The sequence below is a fragment of the Symphalangus syndactylus genome, chromosome 10 (genome assembly GCF_028878055.3).
Source record: "Symphalangus syndactylus isolate Jambi chromosome 10, NHGRI_mSymSyn1-v2.1_pri, whole genome shotgun sequence".
Classification (NCBI taxonomy): Eukaryota; Metazoa; Chordata; class Mammalia; order Primates; family Hylobatidae; genus Symphalangus; species Symphalangus syndactylus.
In genome coordinates, this window is record NC_072432.2 from 129,342,778 (window position 1) to 129,369,651 (window position 26,874).

The 26,874-nt window shown below is 38.7% G+C and overlaps 1 pseudogene; it reads left to right on the plus strand.

Moving 5' to 3' along the window:
• The first annotated feature begins 9,512 nt into the window (after positions 1-9,512).
• On the plus strand, positions 9,513-10,049 carry LOC129491672 (NADH-ubiquinone oxidoreductase chain 6-like; annotated as a pseudogene).
• Positions 10,050-26,874: the final 16,825 nt, after the last annotated feature.

Here is a 26,874-nt window from a genome sequence, read left to right on the forward strand (position 1 = left end):
TTAATGAGTTGTGGCAACGACAACAACAACAAAAAAAAACAACTGAAAATTTTAACTTAATTGCATGATCTTTAGTTTTTTTTCTTTATGTTATTTAAGTACTTGTAAAACACTTGCCAATTTCAAAGCTCTAACATGTGAATTTAAAGCTAGGTAACATATAAGTACTTTTAAATTAATGCACTTATTGTGGAGAGCAGCTGAAGGAGGGAGTCCATAAGAGAATCCCTTTATAGCCTGGGGCTCAGCCAAAAGGGAAGCCTGACATTTATTTATGCTTTGACATCTGCTCTCCCATGGGCAAGACTAGTACTTACCATGCACTGGGGAAGGGATAGCTAGTGGGTAAGGGGAATTGAGGGAGAACCAGAGCAAGAGGTGGGGGCTGTGAGGAGTAGAAGAAATTAGGCCTAACACTTGCTGGGAACCATCGTAGCCCTAGGCAAAGGGAAATATTAGAAGACTGTAGTGTGATGCTACTGCCTGGCAGTCAGTTGGAAGATGTGGGTGAGAATCAGAAGGAATCACCCATGCCCAAGTGAGCTTCTTGGACTTGAGTCTTTTCTCGCAGGGCTTGCGGAAGCACCACTCATCCAAGGAAAAATAAACTGGATCTATTGCTATGAGCAATTGACTTACTTACTCAACACAGACACACACAATACCTGTCTTCTCTATTCCTTATCCCTGTCCAAACATTGAAAGTGTAAAGGCAGAGAAGGTGCACGTGTGTGTGTTTAGGTGCATAAGAGATTAGAGAGAGCAGAGGGTACAACTCCCGTAGGAGCCACCAGAGCCACCAGTCCAGCCTCATGCTAGAGCGGTGGGGAGAAACACATCTCTGAATCAGTGATGATAATGACTTTTTTAAGTGAATGGAATTGTTTTACTAACAAATTTAATTAAAGATTATGCAATCAGACTTAATTTTCATTAAGAAAACCCATTTTTCTTTTTTTTTTTTTTTTTTTTTTTTTTTTTGAGACGGAGTCTCGCTCTGTCACCCAGGCTGGAGTGCAGTGGCGCAATCTCGGCTCACTGCAAGCTCCGCCTCCCGGGTTCACGCCATTCTCCTGCCTCAGCCTCTCCGAGTAGCTGGGACTACAGGCGCCCGCCACCACGCCCGGCTAATTATTTTTTTGTATTTTTAGTAGAGACGGGGTTTCACCATGGTCTCGATCTCCTGACCTCGTGATCTGCTCGCCTCGGCCTCCCAAAGTGCTGGGATTACAAGCGTGAGCCACCGTGCCCGGCCAAGAAAACCCATTTTTCAAGGAAGAAGACGAGTGGACATCAGCTGAGTAAAACTGGTACAGATAGTGAAAAAAAAATGTTGTTTTTTACCCCAATGAATTGAACCTCTTCACTATCTGAAAGCCAATTTTTCTCACTTATAGGGTTAAAACTTTGCATGAGTCTTTGTTCATACTGTTCATGTATTAAGAAAAACATACTTCTTTTTCCCCTCCCCACTGCCTTTGCAAAACCTTTCTTTTTAATTTTTATGTTTTAGAGACAGAGTCTTGCTCTGTTGCCCAGGCTGGAGGGCAGTGGCACCATTATAGCTCACTGTAACCTCGAACTCCTGGGTTCAAGTGATCCTCCTGACTCAGCCTCCCAAGTAGCTAGGACTACAGGTGCACACTCCCATGCCTGACTAATTTTTAAAATTTTTTGGGAGATGGGGATCTCGCTATGTGGCCCAGGCTGGTCTTGAAATCTTGGCCTCAAACAATCCTGCCATTTTGGCTCCCCTACATGCCCAGCTCAGAAAAACCTACTTGGTATGTTTCATAGTAGTGTCAATTAAGCTTCAGCCCAGCACACACTTAAAATTTTAGATTCGTTTCAGTGAGATCTGAAATTATGAAGATTTCCTGTGAAGCAAATCAAACCCAAACTCAAACCAAACCAAAGTAGTCATTATTAAAATCTAGCGGATAGTTTTAACTGGATTCTTTGTCCATGCAACTGTGTAACAGTACCTGGACAAAGAATTCTCAAGGCAGTGGACACAAAAAAGTCTATAATTTAATTTCCTTCTGCCTCTTGCCTTTTCCTTCAATCAATGAATAGGTGAATTAAATATACTAAATCCTCATCACAATTTCCTCCTTGCCCCATGAACACCGGTTTGCCTACTCTCAGAAATAATTGCCTTCTTTCTCTTTACATGCATCAGTAAACTGAGTGACTGTGAATTGACATTGCTTAGAGAGGAGGTAAACTTCAGGTTCAGAGGTTTAATTTTTTTTTTTCAAAAGGCAACTAAATGCTGCTGCTTATATAAGCTTTAAAGGGACAACCCATGAGCTGCATGCTTGGTGAGGTTGTCTAAACAAGAATTGCTTTCCAAACTGAATCTATTAGGATGCTTCATAACTTCCCAGAGCAAGGAGCATGCATCTTACGGTTAAATTTTGAGGTCCAGATGACTTTGTTATTAAAGGTCACTTCATCTGAAGTGACCCTTCAGATGCAGAAAGGAAAGAATTATTAGCATATCAGGGGCATTGATCATCAAGGGCTTTTTCTCTCTTTCACTGTGGATGCTATGGAAGCAGTCTATTGATTCCAGGAAAAAATTCAGCTGCTTTTTAGTTCAGAGAAACTCGACCTCAATGTTTACATTCAGAAGAAAGAAAGAGAAAATGAAAGGAGACTGGCTCATGTCCACTGTGTCCTTGATAAAACTGAATGAAAGACATTTAAAAAAGCCCTCCTCCATCTGCTTTCTTTTGGTTTAATTAGAGCAGAAAGTGTTAGAAGAAGGGATGTTCGCTGTTGTGAGGAAGAAAACAAGAAACATACAGTGAGAGGCTTAAATGCTGTTCTCATTGAGATCCATAACAGACCAAAAGAGCTATTAGACAGAAAATTTTGATATTTGAAGATAAATTCTAGAAAGAACCCCATATTGATACGGGGGAGGGGGGGCAGGGAAGTGCTAGGTAGAGAAGGGTGAGGTTCCTGGAGAAGGCTCCAACCTCAGGACTGTGTCCATGGACCTAAGTGAGGACAGACACTGCTGTTTTCACACCCAAGTGTTGCATCTTCCAGGAGCACTCTGGCCCGCTGCGCCCCTCATTCTGTGCCTATAAAAAAACCCTGAGACCCTATCAGGTACACACAGAAGTAGCTGGACATTGAAAGGAACACATCAGCAGAAGAACACATTGATGGATGCCGGCAGGCCATTGACAGCAGAATGACGTGGCATCGAGGGAAATTTGGTTGGAGGTAATTGAAGGAGAGTACAGCTGCTGAGTGGCCTGACTCCAGGGGAAGACCATCTTCCCACTCCATCCCCTTCTGGCTCCCCATCCATCTGCTGAGAGCTATTTCCACCACTCAATAAAATCTCATTCTCCAAGCCCACGTGTGATCCGATGTTTCTGTTACACTAGGGCAAGAACCCCGGGATACAGAAAGCCCTCTGTCCCTACAATAAGGCAGAGGGTCTAATTGAGCTGATTAACAGAAGCTGCCTGTGGATGGCTAAGCTGAAAGAGCACACTGTAATGCATGCCCACTGGGGCTTCGGGGACTGTAAACACTCAATCCTAGACACTGCTGTGGGGTCGGGGCCCAAAATTGCTCCCCATGACCTGCCCGTCTGTGTGCTCCCTCAGGAATTTGAGTTGTAGGGCACCTAAGAAATGAGCCGCATCCCCATTGCATGCCCCGCGAGGGGGATAAGGGAAAACTCCTCCTGTTTCAATATTAGATGTGAAGAGGACTGATTTGAAAAGCTGTCAGAATTGGATCCTGGAACAGAAAAAAAAATGATATTAATGGAAAAACTGAAAACTCAAGTAATCTGGAGTTTAATTTATTAGCGTTAGTTCCTTAGTTTTAACAAATGTACCACAGTAATATAAGATGTTAACATTAAGGAAAAATGAAACTGGAAGGGCATACAGGAACTCTGTACTATCTTTGCAACATTTTTTTTTTTGAGACAGGATCCTGCTCTGTTGCCCAGGCTGGAGTGCAGTGATGCAATCTCTCCTCACTGAAACCTCTGCAAGCCATTCTCATGCCTCTGTCTCCCGAGATGCTGGAATTACAGACGTGTGCCCCACACTCGGCTAATATTTAATTTTTTTGTAGAGTAGGGGGTTTCATCATGTTGCCCAGGCTGGTCTCAAACTCCTGGTCTCAAGTGATCTGCCTGCCTCGGCCTCCCAAAGTGCTGGGATTAGAGGCGTGAGCCACCGCTCCCAGCATGCAACTTTTGATAAATCCAAAATTACTACAAATAAAATGTTTCTCCCACATTATTCTAAATAAAAACCTCACTTAAAAAAAAGCTCACCAAGAAGTCTATGCAATGTCCTCCGGTGCTGATGCTCCAGGACACTTTGATGCAAAGATGATGCTTAGAGATCCATTGGATCCTTCAATGAATGGACTGAGCACGGAGCCATGTCCTTTTCTTTTGTTTGAAAAAAAAGAACAAATAAACCCATCTCATTCTAATGATGCGCATCAGAAGACTGACAATTGCAGTGGGGAATGTCAGGATCCGGGACATTTGTAACCAGAGGCTTCTGTCTTAGAAACTGGATACTGACACCATAATCTTTCAGTCAATGAAGCGGGAATACTAGCATGATGGTACTATGGAAACTAACTTGCCTGAATACTAGCAGCAAAGTAGCCTTCATGTCCTGATAGAGTGAAAGTGAACTCAGAGAAAGCTGCTGAGATTCTAGGGAGAGACAGAACTATGCCTCAGTTTCCTCAGCCATTAAAGAGAATAGGGTATGTTGTCCAAAATTGTTTTCAAAATGAGACTAGTTAAACCAGCTGTCAAGTGTAGTTCTTTCTGGGGTAGAAGTGACATCCTTAATATCATCTCCTTGCCATCCAAGTTCTGGAACATTCCAACCCCAAGTTACAAGGAGGCAGTACCCATATAGGGTAATCCGAGGGAGGGGAAAGGACAGGTTGGTCAGAAATACCGTCCTACTAAAGCTGAAAAGGACCTGAAATCCTCATCACTCACTTCCTTCAGTTAGGATAGATATGAGAACACATCTTGTAAAATGTTGCTTTAGTTGAGCAATGTGTCATCAAACAAAACATCAATGCCCCATTAATAGAGCAAGATTAAGGAAAAGTGAGAATCTCAAACCACTTTTGATTGATGGAGGTTAGAAAGGACATAGTCTGGAGTTAAGGACATTTATGACTCATCTCCATCTGCCTTTCTGGTGTCGTATTCCATCACTCTCTCAGGCCTTAGTACCTACTCAGTTCTCACATGCTGTGAGCTCAGGACTCAGGATAGAAATAGTTTCAGGTAAGATCCAGTAGCAGAAAAGTCCTGACAAGAGTCTGAAGGTAGAAGCTTTGGAACTGACAAGAGAAGATTGTGGTGCCAAAGGAAGCTTGGTGGATTGGCCCAGGGCCCTGTATCCCTCTGTCTTAATCTGTTCAGGCTGCTGTAACAATATACCGTAAGCTGGGTGCAGTGGCTCATACTTGTAGTCCCAGCCTTTTGGGAGGCTGAGGTATAAGGATTGGCTGAGCCCAGGAGGTTGAGGCTGTAGTGCGCTGTGCTCATGCCAGCGTCCTCCAGCCTGGGCGATGGAATGAGATCGTGTCTCAAAACACACACACACACACACACACACACACACTGCATAAGCTGGCTTATAAACAACAGAAATTTATTTCTCAGTTTCTGGAAGCTGGGAAATCCATCATCAAGGTGCGGGCAGATTCAGTGTTCAGTGTCTGGTCAGGGTCCACTTTCTAGTTCATAGAAGGTGCCTTTCTGCTGTGACCTTACACGGTAGAAGGGCAAGGGGGGGCTCTCGGAGGCATCTTTTATTAAGGACACCAATCCCATTCATGAGGGCTCCACTCTCTTGACCTAATCACCCTCCAAAGGCCCCACCTCTTAATACTTAGTACTCAAACATATGTATTTAGGGGAATATAGCCATTAAGACCTTAGCATCCTCTTTCTGAAAAGAAACCCAATTTTTCCTTCGGAGGTACTTATTTCTCCAACTAACACACAAAGACAGAAAACCATAGTAGAAGATAATCAGATCTATGGGCTAATTCAAAGCAGATGTGTTGCTCTTTTCCTGAGTTGTCCTCATCCTCTGTCAAAGAATAGAAGACCTTCAGCTTCAAGACAAGTCCAAAACTGGTTAATTAGAATATTTGTATGTCTAATTAAAATTGGAGATAGCTCCTAATTATCAATTTTATTGGCACTAATTATTATTTTAAGTAGGTAGCCATATATTATTGCCATAGAAAAGGTGACTTTTAAGGATGGTTCACAAAGATATTTTCCTTACTCAAAAGCACACAGGAGACTCACTATAATGCACCCATCCTATTTAGAGTTCGACATGCTCCTATTTAAAATTATGTTTTCCCCTGCAGTGGAATAATTTTAAAATTCCAGTTGCTTTTCCAAGGACAGAATATTCATATTTACATCTCTCAGAAAGACATGCTTCACCATGGGAGTGTTTAAATATTACCTAAATTAGCTGTCCTCATAATAAAGTTGATAGTGTCAAAATTGATAATCCTGAAAAATTCCTGTAAAAAACAATGACAATCTTTTACAATCTTTTTTTTTTTTTTTTTTTTTTTTTTTTTAGACCAGGTCTCGCTCTGGTCACTCAGGATGGAGTGCAGTGGTGTAAACTCAGTTCACTGCAGCCTCAGTCTCCCAGAATCAAGCATCCTTCACCTCAGCCTCCCAAGTAGCTGGGACTACAGGCACACAACACCTTGCCCAGCTAATTTTTGTATTTTATAAAGAGGCGAGGTTTCACCATGTTGCTCAGGCTGTTTTGAACTCCTGGAATCAAGCAATCTACCAGCCTCCGCCTTTCAAAGGGCTGGGATTATAGGAATAAGCCACCACAACCTACCTAGCAATGACAGTCTTGATCTCCCCAGACATTATTTACCATAGAGTGGCAACATTCTCTTCTACCTTAAATTTCAAAACACTGATCAATAATCAACCAGCAAATAATGGCCTTAAAAAAAGAAAAGAGACTAAGAATGTTCTAACCCTTGATCTGGGTGGTGGTTATGAGGGAATAGACATGCAAAAACTCATTTTGTGGTACATTTAAGATTCGTGTGTCTCACTCTGTTATATTTCACAGAAATGAAGACAACAATAAGAGTACAAAAGTACAAGGGATGCACAGAAAATATAGAGAATTCTCTTAAGAATTTGAACTTAAATGTATCTATCTTGTTAACAAAATTTTCAAAATTCTGATATGTAGATTTCTTTGCCCTTATACGATATGTATTAGTAAAAAGTGTAAATTTAATAGGCTAGTAAGATAGAGATATGTACTTTGCCAGCCTGAGCTCCTCATCTAGTAATTTCCCCTGAGTCTCTAAAATTCTATTTCTTTAGAATCCTGTGCATACATCTATTATATCACATATCATTTGCAGTTACTGCATTTGTTGTCTACCTTTATGACCAGACTAAAAGAAGGGACTGTGGCTTTCTTATTGTGGTAACTAGCACAACCTGTAACATGGGAGATGCTTTATACTTTTTAGAAAATCAGCTTCATGGATGGATGTATAACTTATGTACCATAAAATTACTAATTTTTTTTTTTTTTTTTTTTTTTTTTTGATACAGAGTCTCGCTCTGTCACCCAGGCTGGAGTGCAGTGGCACCATCTCAGCTCACTGCAACCTCTGCCTCTCAGGTTCAAGCAATTCTCCTGCCTCAGCCTCCTGAGTAGCTGGGACTACAGGCGCGTGCCACCACACCTGGCTAATTTTTTTGTATTTTTAGTAGAGACAGGGTTTCACCGTATTAGCCAGGATGATCTCGATCTCTTGATCTTGTGATCTGCCTGCCTCAGCCTCCCAAAGTACTGGGAATACAGGCATGAGCCACCGCGCCAGTGTCATGAGTTTGACAACTGTTTCAGACACATAACCATCACCACCATCAACATGTAGAACATTTCCATCACTCCAAAAACCTTCCTCTGTGTCCTTTGCAGTCCATCTCCTCTCCCTGCCCCCAGCTCATGATCCTGGCACTCACCAATCTGCTTTCTGTGACTAGATTCTAACTTTTCTGGCATTTCATGAATGAAATCATAAAGTGCATATGTGTTGTGTTGTATGCCTTATCAGAATACAGAGGGTAGTTTAAATTAGAATCTCAGCTTTGGGTGCTGATGGTGAAGTTGAGTGATTTCTCTCTGAGTTGCCCTGGGGAAAGAGTCTCCATTTCCAGTTTACAAGACCAGTGTATTGGGTTATACTACAAAGGCAGGTTCATTTAAGTAGCTTATTTTTGATTAGGGAGGCGAGTTGTTATTAGGGTAAGAATCGCAGTGAAGTATACTATGGATACTACTTGTCCAATGGTAATAAAGGAGTGGCTTACTGGTTGTCCTCCGATTCATGTAAGGATTAATAGGTCGGTGACTAACAGTCAGTATAAGTATTGACTTAGTGGATGGAATATTATACTTTGCTGTTTAGATGTGTGAAGTGCAGGGATGGCTGCTAGAATAAGAATTGATAGCAGGAGGGCCAGTACACCTCCTAGTTTATTAGGGATAGACCGTAAGATTGCATATGTGAACAAAAAGTATCATTCAGGTTTAATGTGGGGTGGAGTCTTTAGGGGATTGGCTAGGGTGTGGTTGTCTGGGTCACTTAGGAGGTCAGGTGAAAATAGCACTAGTGTTATTAGAGTGAGAAGAAGGAGTATTAAACCTAGAATATCTTTGATTGTGTAGTAAGGGTGGAAAGTGATTTTATCAGAGTGAGGAGATTCCTGAAGGGTTATCAGACCCTGTTTAATGGAAGAATAGTAGATGAAGGGCTGCTAGGGCTGCAATGATGAAAGGTGAGATGAAGTGGAAAGTGAAGAATTGTGTGAGAGTATGCTTGTCAACTGAATATCCACCTCAGACTCATTGGACAAGGTCAGTTCCAATATATGGAATGGTGGATAATAGGTTTATGATTACTGTGGCACCTCAGAATGATATTTGGCCTCATGAAAGTACGTAACCTATAAAGGCTGTTGCTATGGTTGTGAGCAGAAGGATAACACCAATGTTTCAGGTTTCTAAAAACAAGAATGAGCCATAATATAAGCCTCGGCTGATGTGTAGGAAGAGGCAGATGAAGAATATTGAAGCGCCGTTAGCGTGGAGGTAGCAGATGGTTCAGCCGTAGTTTGTCTCGGCTATAATGGGGGCGATTGAGGAGAAGGCGGTTGAGGTATCTGGTGTATAGTGTATAGCTAGGAATAGGCCTGTAATGATCTGAAGGATTAGGCAGGTGCCGAGAATTGAGCCGAGATTCCATCATATAGAAATATTGGATGGAGTGGGAAGGTCAATGAGTGAGTGATTATTTTTATTAGTAGATTTGCTTTACGTACTATGGTCATTAGTGTCCTTATAGTTGAAATGCAACTATGGTTTTTCATATCATTAGTCGTGGTTATAATCCATGTAGGAAGAATGACGTATGCTTTATTCTTGTTAAGTATTCTTTTAGTTATGGGGTTTGTAGGTTTTTCTTCTAAACCTTCTCCTATTTATGGGGGCTTGGTGTTAATTATCAGTGGTGTAGTAGGTGGCGTTATTGTTCTAAATTACGGTGGGGCTTATATGGGTCTAATAGTCTTTTTGATCTACTTAGGGGGAATGATAGTTGTTTTTGGTTATACTATGGCGATGGCTATTGAGGAATACCCAGAGGCCTGAGGGTCAGGCATTGAAGTTTTAGGGAGTGTCCTAGTGGGCTTAGTAATGGAATTGGCATTAGTTTGGTGGGCAGCAGAGTATGATGGAGTGGTGGTTGTAGTAAATTTTAATAACATGGGAAGTTGAGTGATTTTTGAGGGGAGGGGCCAGGGATAATTCGGGAGGATTCTATGGGGTGTGGGTGCTTTACATGATTATGGGCGTTGACTGGTGGTGGTTACTGGTTGGACATTGTTTGTTGGTGTTTATATTGTAATTGAAATTGCTCGGGGCAATAGATTATGCAATTAAAAGTAAGGTCAGGATGGGTGGAATGAAGAAAGAGAGGGAATAAAATTTAATTATGGCTTTTTGAGTGGTTGTAGTAATGGAGGCAGTGATTTGGGTTTGTGAGATTGTCTTTGGTATGAATTTTTCTAGTCAAATTAGATCTAGTAGGAGTGATACCAGATTTTAGCTTATAGATAGATTTAAGTGGCGGTTGTGTGGTGAACTGTAAACTGTGAACTGTGAACTGTGTGTATTCTTTCATTTAGAATAATGTTATTGAGATTTATTCATGTTGTTGAATATGTCAGTACCTCCCTATTTCTTTTATTGATCAGTGTTCTATTGCATGGATATATCATAGTTGATTCATTCAACAGTTGAAAGCTACTATGAATGTTCCAGTCTGACCATGTGCTTTCATTTTTCTGGGTTAATTTCCTTGGAAATTCGATCGCTGTGTTGAATGGTATGGGTATTCTTAAATTTATAAAAACCTGGTAAATTATTTTCCAAAATAGCTCTACTATTTTGCATTCTCATTATCAATATGTAAGAACTCAAGTTTCTCCTTATACGTCGTTGGTAGACAGCCATTCTAAACAGTGGGTAGTAGTACCTCCTTTTGACTTCACTTTCATTACTTTACATTCTAGTTAACTTTTATTTCCCAAGGAGGGGAGATGATAAGCATTTTTGTGCTTTTTGTCATTTGCATACTTGCACTGGTGATGTGTCTGTGTAAATCTTTGGCCCATTGGAAAAATTGGGTTGTTTTTCTTATTACAATTGATTTGTAAATGTTCTTTGTGTATTCTGAATCAAAGACCTTTATCAGATAAATGTTTTATAAATATTTTCTTCTAGGTTGTGGTTTGCATTTTGAAATTTTAACTGTATCTTTCAAAATGATTTTTGTTTTGATAACATCTAATTTATAAATTTTTTATGGTTCATGTGTTTCCATGGCTACTCATTTTCTATTTCCTCAGTTGTTGTTTGTGTCTTTTTTCCTCTTGTCCTACCTTCTATTGAAATAATTTAGTATTCTGTGTGATTTCATTTTACTTCTAGTATTGGCTTATTAGCTATATATTTTTTTTAATTGTTGCTTTGTGATTCACAATTTACATTTTTTACTTATTGCACTGGAAGCAACTATATTTTGAGTTATAGCAGATGCAAAAGAAGCCTTTCAGAGATTCCTTTATCTGACTAAAGGAAGAGCCTTCTGAGAGTGGTACTGCCATAAATTCCCTCTTTGGGGGAGCTTCACAGACAGTAAGGAGGCCAACCCTTAGCACTGGGATGAAAAATTGCACAGACAAACATTATCACAAACTATCAGACCTGCCATTAGTCTTTCCTAAAAGCCCATCATTTTTCCATAGACGTCCTTTTCTCTCCCTTGCTTTCTTCTATGAGTTGGTATATAAACCCCTCTTTCTAGCTGTTCAGTGAGACTCTTCATCAAATGCTCCTGCATGCATGTATAAATAAACCTTGTCTTTTCTTCTGTTAATCCATCTATTGTGATTTAATTTGCAGGCCCCTGATCACAGGACCTAGGTTGGTAGAGGGAAAGTTTTTGCTCCCAAAACAGCCTATCTTCAAATTATATTATAGCCCTTCCCGAATAGTATAAAAACTTTTGAACATTATATTTTTTCCTCTCTTATACTTTGTGCTGCTGTTTTCATGCATTTTTCTCCAACATGTAATAAATCCATTACACTTTTTATTTTGTTTGCCCTAAGCAGTCATTTTTAAAGAGATTATAAAATTAGTAAAATATATTTTATATTTCTCAGATAATTTTTATTACTAGCATTTTTCAATTTTTTGTGTATAGGATTATGCTGGAAAATTTTATTATTTCATATAGAGCAAACCTGCTGGCAATGATTTTTCTCAGTTTCTATTTTTCTAGAAGTGTTTATTGCACGTCATTTTTGAAGATATTTTTACTGGGTATAGAATTGTAGCTTGACAAGATTTTTTACTTTTTGTCTTTTCTTTAAACATTTTAAAGGTTTCCCCTCCATCATCTCTAGTTTTCATAGATCCTTATGACCAGTACTCTATCATTCTTATATTTTAAACTTTGTTCATATTATGTCTTTCCCATTTAAATGTTTTTAATATTTATCTCTTTATCGCAGATCTTTGATAATTTGATTATAATATTTCTTTGCATCATTTTCTTTATGTTTATTCCTTATGGAGTTTGTAGAACTTTGTAAATATTTTGATTTTATACTTTTTAAATACTTAAATTTGGAATACTTTCAACATTCATATCCACAAATATTTTTCTCTTCCTCCCCAACACTGCCCTTCCTGGAAATCACAATGTACATATATTAGATTTTTTTTTTGGTATTATCCCACTACTCATGGATGCCTTTTCATGACTTAGCATTTTGTTTCACTTGTTTTTGTGCCATGTTTTGTACAATTTCTATTGTCACGTCATTAGGCTTACCCACCTTTTCTTTTACGTTGTCTAATCTTTGTTAAACATATCAACTGTATGATCTGCTATTAATCTAAACCAATATATTTATATTTTAAATGTTGTATTTCTCACATTTAAAAGTTTCATTTAGGTCTTTTTTGTGTCATTTCTTTTTTTATTTATTTTATTTTTATTTCTTTGTATTCTATTTATTTTAAATTTGTATAGCTACATAGTAGGTATGTATCTTTATGGGCTACATTAGATATTTTGATACAGGCATACAATGCATAATAATCTCATCAAGGTAAATGGGGTATCCATCACCTCAAGTATTTATCATTTATTTGTGTTACAAACACTCCAAGTATACTTTTAGTTACTTTTAGATGTATAATAAATTATTCTTGACTGTAATCACCTTGTTGTGCTATCAAATACTAGATCTTATTTATTCTATTTTGATTTTTGTACCCATTAATCATCTCCCCTCTTCCCCCAACTACCTTCCCAGCCTCTGGTAAACATTCTATTTCTATCTCCATGAGTTCAATGGCTTTAACTTCCACAAATGAGTGAGAACATACAAAGTTTGTTTCTCTGTACCTAGCTCATTTCACTTAACATAATGTCCTCCAGTTCCATTCATGTTGTTGCAAATGACAAGATCTCATGCATTTTTTTATGGCTGAATTGTACTCCATTGTGTTTATGTACCACATTTTCTTAATCCACTTGACTGTTGATAAACACTTAGGTTGCTTCAAATCTTGGCTATTGTGAATAATGCTGCAATACACATGGGAGTGCAGATAACCTTTAAGTATACTTATTTCCTTTCTTTGGCGTATATACTGAGCAGTGGGGTTGCTGGATCATATGGGATTTCTATTTTTAGTTTTTTTTCTTTTTGAGATGGAGTTTCACTCTTGTTGCCCAAGCTGGAGTGCAGTGGCATGATCTAGACTCACTGCAACCTCCATCTCCAGGGTTCAAGCAGTTCTCCTGCCTCAGCCTCCCAAGTATCTGGGATTACAGGTGTCCGCCACCACGCCTGGCTAATTTTTTGTATTTTTAGTAGAGACAGATTTTTGCCATGTTGGCCAGGCTGGTCTTGAACTCCTGACCTCAGGTGATTTGTGCACCTCTGCCTCCCAAAGTGCTGGGATTACAGATGTGAGCCACCGTGCCTGGCCTTATTCTTAGTTTTCTGGGGAACCTCCATACTATTCTCCATAGTGGCTATACTAATTTACATCCCCTCCAACAGTATACAAGAGTTCCTTTTTCTCCGCATCCTCACCAGCATTCATCATTGCCTGTCTTTTGAATAAAAGCCATTTTAACTAGGGTAAGATGCTATCTCATTGTATTTTGATTTGCATTTCTCTGATGATCAATGATATCAAGCACCTTTTCATATATCTCTTTCCCATTTGTATAGCTTCTTTTGAGAAATGTCCATTCATATCTTTTGCCCATTTTTTAATCACGTTATTACGTTTTTTCCTGTTGAGTTGTGTGACTTCCTTACAATGTCTCATTATTAATCTTTGTCAGATACTTTGCAAATATTTTCTCCCATTCTGTGGGTTGTCTGTATACTTTGTTGATTGTTTCCTTTGCTGTACAGAAGCTTTTTAACTTGCTATGATCCATTTGTCTGTTTTTGCTTTGGTTGCCTGTGCTTTTGGGTGCTCAAGAAATCTTTGCCCAGACCAATATCCTGGAGAGTTTCTTCAAGGTTTTTTCTAGTAGTTTCATAATTTGGTATTAGATTTAAGTCTTTAATCCATTTTGATTTGACTTTTGTATATGGTGAGAGACAGGGGTCTGGTTACATTCTTTCTGCATAGGAATATTCAATTTTCCCAGCACCATTATTGAAGAAACTGTCATTACTGTTCTTTGTTGACAGGAACAAACATTCCCCAATGTCTGTTTCTGGTACCTTTGTGAAAAATGAGTTCACTGCAGATATATGGATTTACTTCTGGGTTTTCTATTTTGTTCTATTGGTCTACATGTCTTTTTATGTCAGTACTATGATGTTTCATTTACTGTCACTCTGTAGTATAATTTGAAGTCACATAAAATGATTTCTCCAGTTTGTTCTTTTTAAAAACTCAGGATGGCTTTGGCTATCCTGGGTCCTATGTGTTTCCATATAAATGTTAGTATTATTTTTTCTATTTCTATGAAGAATATCATTAGTATTTGATAGGGATGGCATGGAATCTATAGATTGCTTTGGATAGGTAGTATGGACATTTTAACAATATTGAGTCTTCCAATCCATGAACATGGAATATCTTTCCATTTTTTAGAATTGTCTTCAGTTTCTTGCAGCAGACTTTTACAGTTGTAATTGTAGAGATCTTCACTTCTTTGGTTAAGTTTAGTTCCAGGTATTTTATTTTATTGTAGCTATTATAAATGAGATTACTTTCTTGATTTTTTTCATGTTGTTTGCTGCTGGCATATAGAAATGCTACTGATTTTTGTATGTTGACTTTGTATTCTGCAACTTTACTGAATTTATCAGATCAAATAGTTTTTTGTTGGAGTCCTTAGGTTTTCTTCATATCATCTGCAAAAAAGGGTAATTTGACTTCTTCCTTTCCAATTTGAATGCTCTTTCTTTCTTTCTCTTGTCTGACTGCTCTAGCTAGGACTTCCAGTACTATATTGAACAACAGCGGTGAAAGTGAGCATCCTTGTCTTGTTTCAGATCTTAGAGGAAGGGTATTTCTTTCTTAATCATATTCACATGTTCTGTTCTTAAACATATTGAACATATATATGATAGCTGTTTTAACATCTGTACCTGCTAAATTTGTCATCTCTGTCATTTGTGAATCAGTTTATCTTGATTAATTTTTCTACTGTTTAATATTTCCCTGCTTGTTGAAATGTCTGGTAATTTTCTATTGGATGTCAGCCATTGTGGATTGTATATTTTTGTGTCCTGAGTTTTGTTTTATTCCTTTAAATGATGATGTATTTTCCTGGCATGCAGCTAAAGTACTGATGACACTTAGATTTTTTCAAGTCTTTTCAGGTTTGTTAGAGTAAATCCAGTTTAGTCTTTAGATTTTGGCTAATTTACCTCCACTCCTAAGATGATATCCTCTCAGGGCTCTATCTGAAGCCCAGTGTATTAAGAGGTCATTCCACTGTGTCTGGTGGAATTGCAAAAGATTTCTAGCCTTATGTGAGTTTAAAAATTATTTATTTTACTGCTTTCTATGCTTATTTCCATGCTCTTGCATAGTTCTTATACATACCAAAGATTGGAGGGAGACCATCACCCCTGCAGATCCTTGGAGCTCTCTCTGTACGGTTCTTTCTCTCCAGTAATCTGCTTCAAAAATTCTAAAAATTTTTTTTTTCTTTTTGCTTTTTCAACACTGAGCTCAATATACTCTATGCAAAAAGAGTGCTGGGCTGCAACTGGGTATCTCCTTTCCGTGCTGCCTCCTGAAAACTTAGTCTGGGCAAGAAGCTGGAGTAATCTCTGAGTTTACCTCATTTGTTTCCCTTCTTTTAGGAATCGCAGTCCTAAACTACCTATTTTCCAATGTCTGACAATCATTATTTTATATATATATATATATTTATAATGTTTTAGTAGTTTAAGGTGAAATGTTAAGTCTGGTCCCTGTTTCATGGTTATATCCAAAATTATTCTTACTCTAGATAAATTTTTAAGTGAAGACAAAAAAAATCATGGTTATCTAATGTATCAATTATGTAAATTTCAGAGAAATAGCAGAGAAGTTAAACAATAGAATCAGGATTCAAGGGTATCTTATCATAGAAAAAAATGGGAAGTAGAAATTGCACCGGTGAATGTCAATTGCCATACTTAGGTTAAGTGCAAATGGTAGTGAAAGTGAGGCATGGTAGCTCTAGTTTAATAGAAGTTTATATAAAAATACCTCAAAAATTTTGGTAATTTTACAAAAATTCTAGGCATAATGGCTTTATTAAAGAGATTATTTTGGCTGGGCACAGTGGCTCACACCTCTAATCCCAGACTTTGGGAGGCCAAGGCGAGTGGATCACCTGAGGTCAGGAGTTTGAGACCAGCCTGACCAATATGGAGAAACCCCGTCTCTACTAAAAATACAAAATTAGCTGGGTGTGGTGGCGGGCATCTGTAATCCCAGCTGCTTGGGAGGGTAAGGCAGGAGGATCACTTGAACCGGGGAGGCGGAGGTTGCAGTGAGCTGAGATTGCACCACTGTACTCCAGGATGGGTGACACAGCGAGACTCTGTCAAAAAAAAAAAAAAAGAAAAAAGAAAACAGCAACAACAAAAATATCAGAGAATCTTTTGAATCATTGGAGCAGGTAAAATCTAAGGTTCATATTAACAAATTCTTTGTGCCTTTGAATAGGAAATAGATCATATTGGCCAATCTAACCCCAATAGTGACTAAGGAAGCCACATCCCTCATTGCTTGAGAAGCGTATTTTTCCTGGTATCAGCGGCATTTCTATGATATTTCTCTCTGAAGTACTTGTCTTTTCTTTTCATCCTTCCACTCTACTTCCTGAGAGGTCCTGCACAGGGATTAATTCCAGCTCATATGTGTCCTTGTTATATATGATTTTTAAAGAATACAAAATACAAAATTAGGTGGGCATGGTGGTGGGTGCCCGTAATCCCAGCTACTGAGGAGGTTGAGGCAGAAGAATCACTTGAACTAGGGAGTCGAAGGTTGCGGTGAGCGGAGATTGTGCCATTGCACTCCAGCCTGGGCAACAAGAGTGAAACGTCATCTTAAAAAAAAAAAAAAAAAAAAGATTTTTTTTTTAATGCAGTCCTAAAAAAGGGCATTAATAGTAATATATGTGGTTTAGTCCATTTTATGCTGCTAGAACAGAATACCTGAGACTGGGCAACTTATTTTTTTTTTTTTTAAAGAGTTATTCTTACAATTCTGGAGCCTAGGAAGTCCAAGATCAATAGATCAGCATCCAGAGAGGGCCTTTGTGCTATTGTCATCCCATGGCAGAAGGTGGAAAAGAGATTGTGAGCCCAAGAATGGGCTGAACTTACTTTTATAACAAACCCACTGTCTTAATCATGAATCCACTCCCACGATAATGACATTAATCTATCTGTGAGGGCAGAGCTCTCATTACCTAATCACCTCTTAAATGTCCCACCTTTCAACATTGTTGCATTTGGGGATTAAGGTACCAACACAGGAAATTGGGGAACACATTCAAACCATAGCAATAGGTGTTTGTTATAAATCAAAGAATTTATAATTATCACTATGTACTTCTATACTGTCCTGTTCAGAACTTTTATAAATATGACCTATCACCTTTAAGTGGAGACATTATAACGGGAGCAACAAAGCAAACATTGCTGCCTGGAATTAGAAGTAGAACACCACACTCAAATGGCCCAAACCTGGTGGCTAGAGATCAGAACTTAGAGGCATCATTCCTGCCTTGCAGACTGGACTTCTCACATTCCCATTGCCTCCTTTTAAATAGACCATTCAGACAATTGCCACAAACTTAAAGTAACCCACACCCTATTCCCTTACATGTGGCACTGTCTAGGATGTGAAGAAATGGTGCTGGTATATATGTACACTAGTAGAACCACCTTCAAACACAATTTGTTCCTTAAAAATTTAAACATAAACTTACAATACCACCTAGCAATTCTACTCCAAGGCCTACCCAAGAGAAATAATATAAATAATATATACAGTTACATGCAAACTTTTATAGCAGCATTATTAATAACAGTCCAACACTGGAAACAATTCAAATGTTTGTGACTTGATGAAAGGATAAACAAAGTATGATATATTTATATAATGGAATATTATTCATCAATTAAACGAAACAAAGTATTAATATATACTTCAACATGGATGAACCTTAAAACCTTATGCTGAGTGAAAGAAGTCATACTCCAAGACCTATATTGAATGATTCTATTTATATAAAATTCACAGAAAAACAAACTCATAGAGACAGAAAGCAGCTTAGTGGTTGCTGGGATTGGAGGTGAGAATGGGAATTGACTGCAAACCAGCAAATGTAAGTAAGTGATGAAACTTGTCTAAATTGGACTGTGTTGATGGTTGCATAACTCTATAAATTGACTAAAAATCATTGAATTAATTGTACACTTACAATCAATGTATTTTATGATATGTGACTTTTGCCTTAATAATCCTGTCAAAAGTGAGAAGGTCAGGAAGCAGTCATTCAGCCAAACACAAGTGGAATGTGGATATAGCAAGTTCTCTGTAAACTGCTGTAACCCCTGACTTGAATACCAACATGAATCAGTCCCTGCATCTCTCAATCCTACTTCTCTCTGTGTGTGTGTGTTTTATCTATACTTCCTGTGCACTATATTCTCTTCATGTCAAGAAACATGGCTTCTTGGCTTACATTTATTAACACTCTTCGTTGAGAGGGGCTGCAAACTAACTTCCTTCTGCAGTTACAACTTCCAAAGAAGAACACTGATTAGTTTGGTTTGAATCCCAATGCCCCTCTGTGTCAATTAATAATCAATAATCAATGTGTGTGTGTGTCTTTGAATGTGTTATCACACATACTTGTGAAATCTTTCTCCTCAATTGATTTAATCATAACTGACCCTTAGGATAGTTCTATTAGATAGAAATATTTTTCTATTTTATAGATGGGGGAAACTGACACTTACAGATGTTAAAATCCATGATGAAAGAAATATGGATAAAGTATTGTTGCCAGAATTTGAACTACATTTGTCAAGCCATAAAATTTTTGGTCTTTTCTCTAAATCATAACTCTTTTTTGATCATTTCCCTGTCCTGAGAAGTTGGGTTCTATATCACTTGGATTTCAGTATGTTAGATGGCCTCTAATTTTTCTAGATAAAACATAATTTTCTGAACACATCCCTCCCAAATATATAGTTGCCTCAAAATCTGAATGAATGAATATTTTCCCTCATATCTAGTGCTTTCATTTTCATAGCTCATGTGTTAACTCCTTTTTGCTCTACACCACTAGTTCTCTGCTTTTCTTCAGGTGTCCTAATGTCTACTTTTCAACAGTTTCCCTCCAAATGAAAATGATGATTGATATGGTAAGCATTTGGAGTTTTCTTATTGATTTTTGCCTTGGGTGAAGAGGTTAATTAAATGTGAATTTTAAGCCTACAACATGATTAAGAGAGTGAAACAACCAGAATTCATGAATACTTCCAGGGCCATTAAAACTATTTAAAATTAAAAATGACTGAAGGTAGGGGAAAGGAGGTGAGGTGGGGAGATAGACTAGCCCACTGTTATTTGTGACTAGATTAATGAAATTCTGAAGAATAACAGAATCTTTCTAAAACATTCAAGTCCAGCTGGGTTTTTATTTTGCATTTATATTGACATTACCATGGAATATAATACATTCCTAATAAACCATTCTTCCATATTCTTTTTGTTTCTTGTATTTCAAATTACATCACAGAGCCCTGAGCTTATCCAAATCAACAGACCAGACTAGAGGATGAAGGGATTCATATGCTATTGACCCTTAAAGAGTCAACAGGACAACTTTCTTAATCTTGAGAAGGATTTACAGACTCAGCATTTTCACACTCTCTGTGTTTTAGGAAGATCTTTTGGAGGTCATACTTGAAAACACAAATCAGGGTGGCTTTTATCTCAAAAAGGTGCTGAAAAATCATTACATGCAAATGATTTATTGTACTTTTGTTCTATTGCAAAAATATATCCCAAACACAAGAAACACAGTAATAATACTATTGCATTTTAATTTATAATGGGCATAGTCCTGTTCCCCATGTAATGAGGTGAACAGATTGATAGGCATAATGCAGGCTGTAGAAATGACACGACATGCTAAATGGGGCAGTAACACTTCAGAATCAATCTTAGAACACTAAAGAAATCTATTGCCGTTATGAATCCATCCAGGCAAATATCTATTGTGCAGAGATAACAGAAAATATATACACATATCAACTGACTTAGAATCAAGGACTCAGCAAAATGGAAGTTAAAAATCAGTCTAGAGTCAGATATTTCAGATGAAAAGGATTAAAACCCTGACAAATGCCAAACTGATAGTGAGATAAGGCTGAGGAAAGGAAGACTGAAAGATTTTCCTGTTAAGAGACTGTGAAACCATTCACCAAAGCAGGAGGACAATTCCTGCATTTCACACATTCAGGACAATGACAGCACCTAGGCTCTGGGCAATGTGGCACTGACTTTTGTCTTAAAAGCTTCAGCAGATCAAGGCCAAAGGCAGTAACATCCAAGTCAAGATTGATTGCTTTGGAGTAAAATAGGATTCATTTGGGAATAGTTTTACTGTCTGTAGAAGCTAACTGGTAGAACCTAAAGTTTCCTAGTGTCACCAGAATGATGATAGGACCTTGATTTCTTTTTCAAGTTTTCCTCTTCACTCCAGGGGACTCCACTATGTCCACAGTGAGTCACACAGTGAGTCACACATGTCCTTCTGATACGATCCTGGTCACTGCCTCTGCCACTCACTTTACTTGGCTTCAGATGACCAGTCTTGCCTGCACACATCAACTTCAGTCTGCACAAGTCTGAGGCAGCAAGCGCTACCTTAGAGGGGATCTGTCAGCCTTGGCACTAATGACGTTTTGGGCCAGACACCTATTTGATTTAGGGCTCTGTCCCGTGCACTGCAGGATGTTTAGCATCATCCCATGGCCTCTACTCATTAGATCTCAGAGGCTCCCTCATTTTTATGACAATAAAAAATATCCTCACACATTGTCAAGTGTCTGTTGGAGGGGCAAGACTGTGCCTGGTTGAGAACCATTGCTTTAGAAGTTGCTATCTTTAATATAATGGCTTTAGGGCCACGGTCAGCTTAGCTAAACCCAGATTGTATATTTATCAAGAGAGTAAGGAACATTTGAAGATTAAGGAAGTATCTAATGCAGAAGAAACAACTTACTACTAGATGACGTTGTTCCCAGGACCTGGAAGCCTATCCCCATTGAATGTCAAATAGGGATCTCCCTAGATGTCTACAAAGCAACCTCCTTGACTAACTAGAGGAATGTTCTGTTGTAGAGCTTCCCACCACCCAGAGCTACACTTAAGTGTCTGTATTGCTAGTACACTAGGCTCAATGGAGTCAGGGTTAGAGAAAATAGTTTCCTTCTCATCTACTGTGTCATAAATCTTTTTCCAGGCTCTGAATCATTTCAGACAAGTTCACAGATTGAATATCCACTCCCTTCCAGGGAAACTCTACCCTCTACTCTCGTGTGTGCCCTTGCTATACGTTCTTAACAGAAAATTACTTTAGAACTTAGTAGCACAAGAAGTACACATAGAGCAGCAACTGGGTGACTTTTTCTTATTTCCTTCTTCAGAATTACATAAATAAATGATAACTTTTTTATTTGGAATATTTATCAACATTTTCTTTCTGGAATCTTAAACATCAGTATAAGTAGAATTTCAGCAGCTGTGTTTTGCATTTTTTGTCCAGTTCCCAGAATAGTGTGTGCCACATAAATCATACTAAATAAATAATTGAATTATTGAATACATGAAAAAAATGTTATTTCCTTTTATGCTCTTTCCTACTGAATAGAGGGAAGATCTTAATGCTATATATGTTCTTTGTTAAAACTCAGCTTCAAGTCTCCCATTCAAAACAAACAAAATTTTGTAGTCACTGGACTCAGGTTATTATTCTTCATTTTACAGATAAGAAAACTAAGACCTGGTAATATTAAATAATGTGTCAATTGATAAGTTAGTGTCAGACCTGACACTTCAAATCCAGGTCTGCCAGATTCCAAAGTCCATGTTCTGATGACCACAGCAAAACACACATCTAAGTTTCTCCTCCCCATCTAAAGCCTGTTACTGCCGCTCCAGGCAAGTTCACATCACATCCCAGAGGATGGTGACCCTCGCAAGTTTGAACAAGAGATGAATTCTACCCTCTACTGCTTCTCCTACTGCAGAATTCTTGGGGGTTCTTTCAGAAGTTGCCGCTCACTGACTTAAAAGGTACATTTAGAGCAGAGCCTTTTAATTCTTGCTTTCTGGACATTAAATTAGAGGGACTGCTTGCAAGTTTAATGAAGGTGTAAGCCAAAGAAGAAGCACTAAGATGGTGAAGATTATAGATGCAGGAGGCAGATAAGGGGGAGGGTCCCTGGAGAATATCCGACACACCTGTGCATTGAGAGGGCGGGGTGGAGCCTCAGGAAGTTTATGTCATTTTCAGTGCAGAGAAGCCTGGTCTCTTCAGTTCTTGCGTATGTGGCCTGGAATCAATCTGGGAGGCGGGGTGCCTGTTAGCAGGACTCCCCTCTCACTTTGCTGAGGGATTTTTTTTCTTTTTTTTTCCGTTTCATCCAATAAAATCCTGCTCTACTCACCCTTCAATGTGTCTGCATGCCTAAATTTTCCTGGTTGTGTGACTAGAACTTGGTTTTAGCCAAACTAAGGAGTAAAATTCTACAACAAAGAGACTTGAAAGAATTGGGATGTATGGGCCGGATGCTGTGGCTCATGCCTGTAATCCCAGCACTTTGGGAGGCTGAGGTGGACAGATCACCTGAGGTCAAGAGTTCAAGACCAGCCTGGCCAACATGGTGAAACCCGACCTCTACTAAAAATACAAAAATTAGCCATGCCTGTGTCCCAACTACTAGGAGGCTGAGGCAGGAGAATCACTTGAACCTACGAGGCAGAGGTTACAGTGAGCCGAGATCGTGCCACTTCACTCCAGCCCGGGGGAAAGAGCAAAATCTCCATCAAAAAAAAAAAAAAAAAAAAAAAAAAAAGCCAGGCACAGTTGCTCACACCTGTAATCCCAGCTCTTTGGGAGGCCAAGGTGGGCGGATCACGAGGTCAAGAGATCGAGACCATCCTGGCCAACATGGTGAAACCTCGTCTCTGCTAAAAATACAAAAATTAGCTGGGCTTGGTGGCATGCGCCTGTACTCCTGGCTACTTGGGAGGCTGAGGCAGGAGAATCGCCTGAACCTGGGAGGCGGAGGCTGCAGTGAGCCGACCTCGCGCCACTGCACTCCAGCCTGGATGACAAGAGCGAAACTCCAGATGAAAAAAAAAAAAAAAGAATCAGGATGTATGAGGAACAGACTTGGAGGAGTGAATTGAGAGTTAAGGTGCATGTGCTCAAAGACTGCCTTCTGTGGGGGAGTTAAACTATGCAACAACAAGGCATAACTTAGGACTGAAGGATGGAACTTACAGGAGACAGATTTCAGGTCAGCAGAAGGAAAGATTCTAATATCTGGAGCCACATTCAATACCATGGGAGGCAGCAAGTTTCAAATCCCTTTGGATACTTTAACTAGAAGCTGGAATATATCATAAAGGAAAATCCATGCATCAGGTCGGTGGTTATTCAAGATGATCCTTTGATTGGATAACTCTGGACACTTGGAAAGATGCTAGAAAATAAGGAGAACATCATAAATCCAATGAACCAAAAATTCAAGAAGATCTTGCCATTGGGAAATGGCCTACTTTTTTGATTCCCCTGAATAGGAGATGTTACTTGAACAATATTCAGATTCATTAACAAGAATCAGAAAAACGATTCGTTTGCCTTGTCATGGGGTGTGTGCACACATATGAATTCAGTTCATAAGTCACAGTTAACCACTTTGAAATGATGATTACTTTTAAAACTAAATTTATTTTTAATTATTATGAGTATGTAATAGTTGTATATATTTCTGGGGTACATGTAATGTTTTGACACAGGCATACAACATATAATGGACCAAATCAGGGTAATTGGGGTACCCATCACCTAAAGTATTTATGTTTCCTTGAGTTAGGAACATTGCACTTAAAACTTTTATTATAATAATCATAGTGAGCTTGTAAAATTACTACAAATCCATGGCTATATAAAAATCAGGATGTGTCTTCTTTTGCAGCCTAGTGAGGTGCAGAGCTCTCATAGTTTCTCCTCTAGCCTGGGAATGCCCTCCCTCGCCAGTGAGGCCTAGGAGAGTAGCAGCTCCTGCGTCTGCCAACAAGCTGTCCTGAGAGCAGAGGGGCAGCCTAGGCAGCCTGCTGAGTGTCCACACCTGAAGTTTCTAGGTCCATAAAGAGGCTGTGAGCGTGAAGGATTTGGCTAAAGGAGAAAAGAGAAAAGGAGGAAGCATGCTATTAGAAGCTTAATGAAGGAGGAATGGTTGTAGAAAGTAAGAAAAGACACAGAGGAGGTATTTAATTCGTATTTGGCTTAATTCTTGCCTGAGTTAATGTCGAGAGACATGGAAATATCTAATATATTTTTTTCCAACTATTCCTTTCAGCCCGCCACTGGTTACCTTTTCTTCAACTGTAATTCGAACAATGTACTTGGCTTTCTTGAGTTGTATCTGCGAATCTTTACAACAATGCACCATGGAAATCAGCAATAAATGTTCCTTTCTCTCCTTGCCCTGGGCACAGTGTGCGTGGACGTCTCCACAGCACAGAGAGCAGGCCTGAACCATTTTTGTCCTTTAATATGCTATTGATACTTGTTTCCTGGTGACTAGTGGGGAGAAAGAAGGTTTTGGTTTTGTTGATTTCCCAGCCCCTAGAATACTTATTTATCTGTTAAAAGGTTAGATTTAGAAAGAAGGAGCCTCCCAGAACACCTGCTCATGAGATAACCGAAAATAAACACAGATAGAAACTTCCCACGGCAGATTAATAATCAGAAATTCTAAAGCCTTGAGAGGGAAAAATGCTGTAACAAAATTGCTTTTTGTGTTCTTCTTTTTATCTACACTACACCTAGGAACACTTTTCATTTTGTCCCTGATTTACAGTGCTAAACAAAGAGAAAATCTTATGTTTAGTCATAATTTATGATAGCTCAATTGAATAGCTCAGGCCAAAATATCCACTTCAGTGCCTGAATTATTGAATTATTTACAGGGGATTTCTGCATCAGCCAGCAAGTCAGATAATTACTAAATGTCCCTGTTTTCTTTGTCCATAAGCATAGATGCTTTTGTTGATGGAGTTACTAAAATGAGAAAAAATGTTTAGCAAACCATTGAAAGGCACAGCAGGCAATAAAAAAGGCTGATTTTGAAAGATTTCTGAACTTAAGAAGTTTTCCTCATTCTGTGCTCATTAAAAAAGTGAGTAACGTCCTGAAGGAAGATAATTTTGCTTGATGGAAATAATAAAATCTTATTTGTTTAACTTCCCATGACAGGAGGATTTGGGTGACCTTTCAAGGTAAGGATTATGTGTTAGTCCATTTTGTGTTGCCACAAAATAATACCTGAGGTTGGGTATTTTATAAAGAAAAAAGGTTTATTTGCCTCATGATTCTAAAGACTGTCCAAGATTCATGGTGCCAGCATCTGATTCTGGTGAGGGACTCAGGAAGTTTCCACTCATGGCCGAAGGCAAAGAGGAGCCAAAGAGTGCAGAGATCATAGGGTGAGAAGACGTGAGAGAGAGGGAGGGTAAGGGAGGTCTCAGACGCCTCTCTAACAACCAGATCTCACGTGAACTAATAGAGTGAGGGCTCACTCATTACCATAGGGAGGGCACAAAGTCATTCATGAAAGATCCAACCTCATGACCCAAACACCTCCCTCAAAACCTCATCTCCAACATTGATAATCAAATTATAACATGTGATTTGAAGGGAACAAATATACAGACTAGCCAAACTATATCAGACTATATTACACGTGAGATGTGACTGCAAAGTGTGACTGACAAAGGCAATTTGTCCCCTTTAAAGGGATCACCCAGGAAGTCTGGTCACTCATTTAAAATGTTTTTTTACTGACATTCATAAATTTCAACTTCTTTCTTTCAAGTTGTCTTCAGAGCTTGTAACTGAGTTTTGACTATTCTCAATTATGATAGCTGTGAACAATTTTGCTCATTTCTGAAAAAGGAAATGTATTCTCTAAATATGGAATCTAAATTTGTTAACTAAGGTAGAAGTCCAATCCACCTTTGGCCAGATTCGCCTTAAAATAATAAGACCCATTATTTTAGCCAGGATGTAGTAGATAAAGTTTAAGATGATGCCCTGTCATAAAATAATAATATGTTACTGTAGAATTTATCCTTTCACTTTTCAATGCATAGACAATGTTTGTTCATTGTTGGATTGCAAGAAAATAAACTTTTCTCCAACTCCCCCGTTTATAGATTGGTAACTATTCATCCAGATTCAATAATATGGTTTGGCTGTGTTTCAACCCAAATCTCATGTTGAATTGTAGTTTCCATAATCCTCACATACTGTGGGAGGGACGCAGTGGGAGGTAATTGAATCATGAGAGCAGTTATCTGCATGCTGTTCCCATGACAGTGAGTGAGTTCTCAC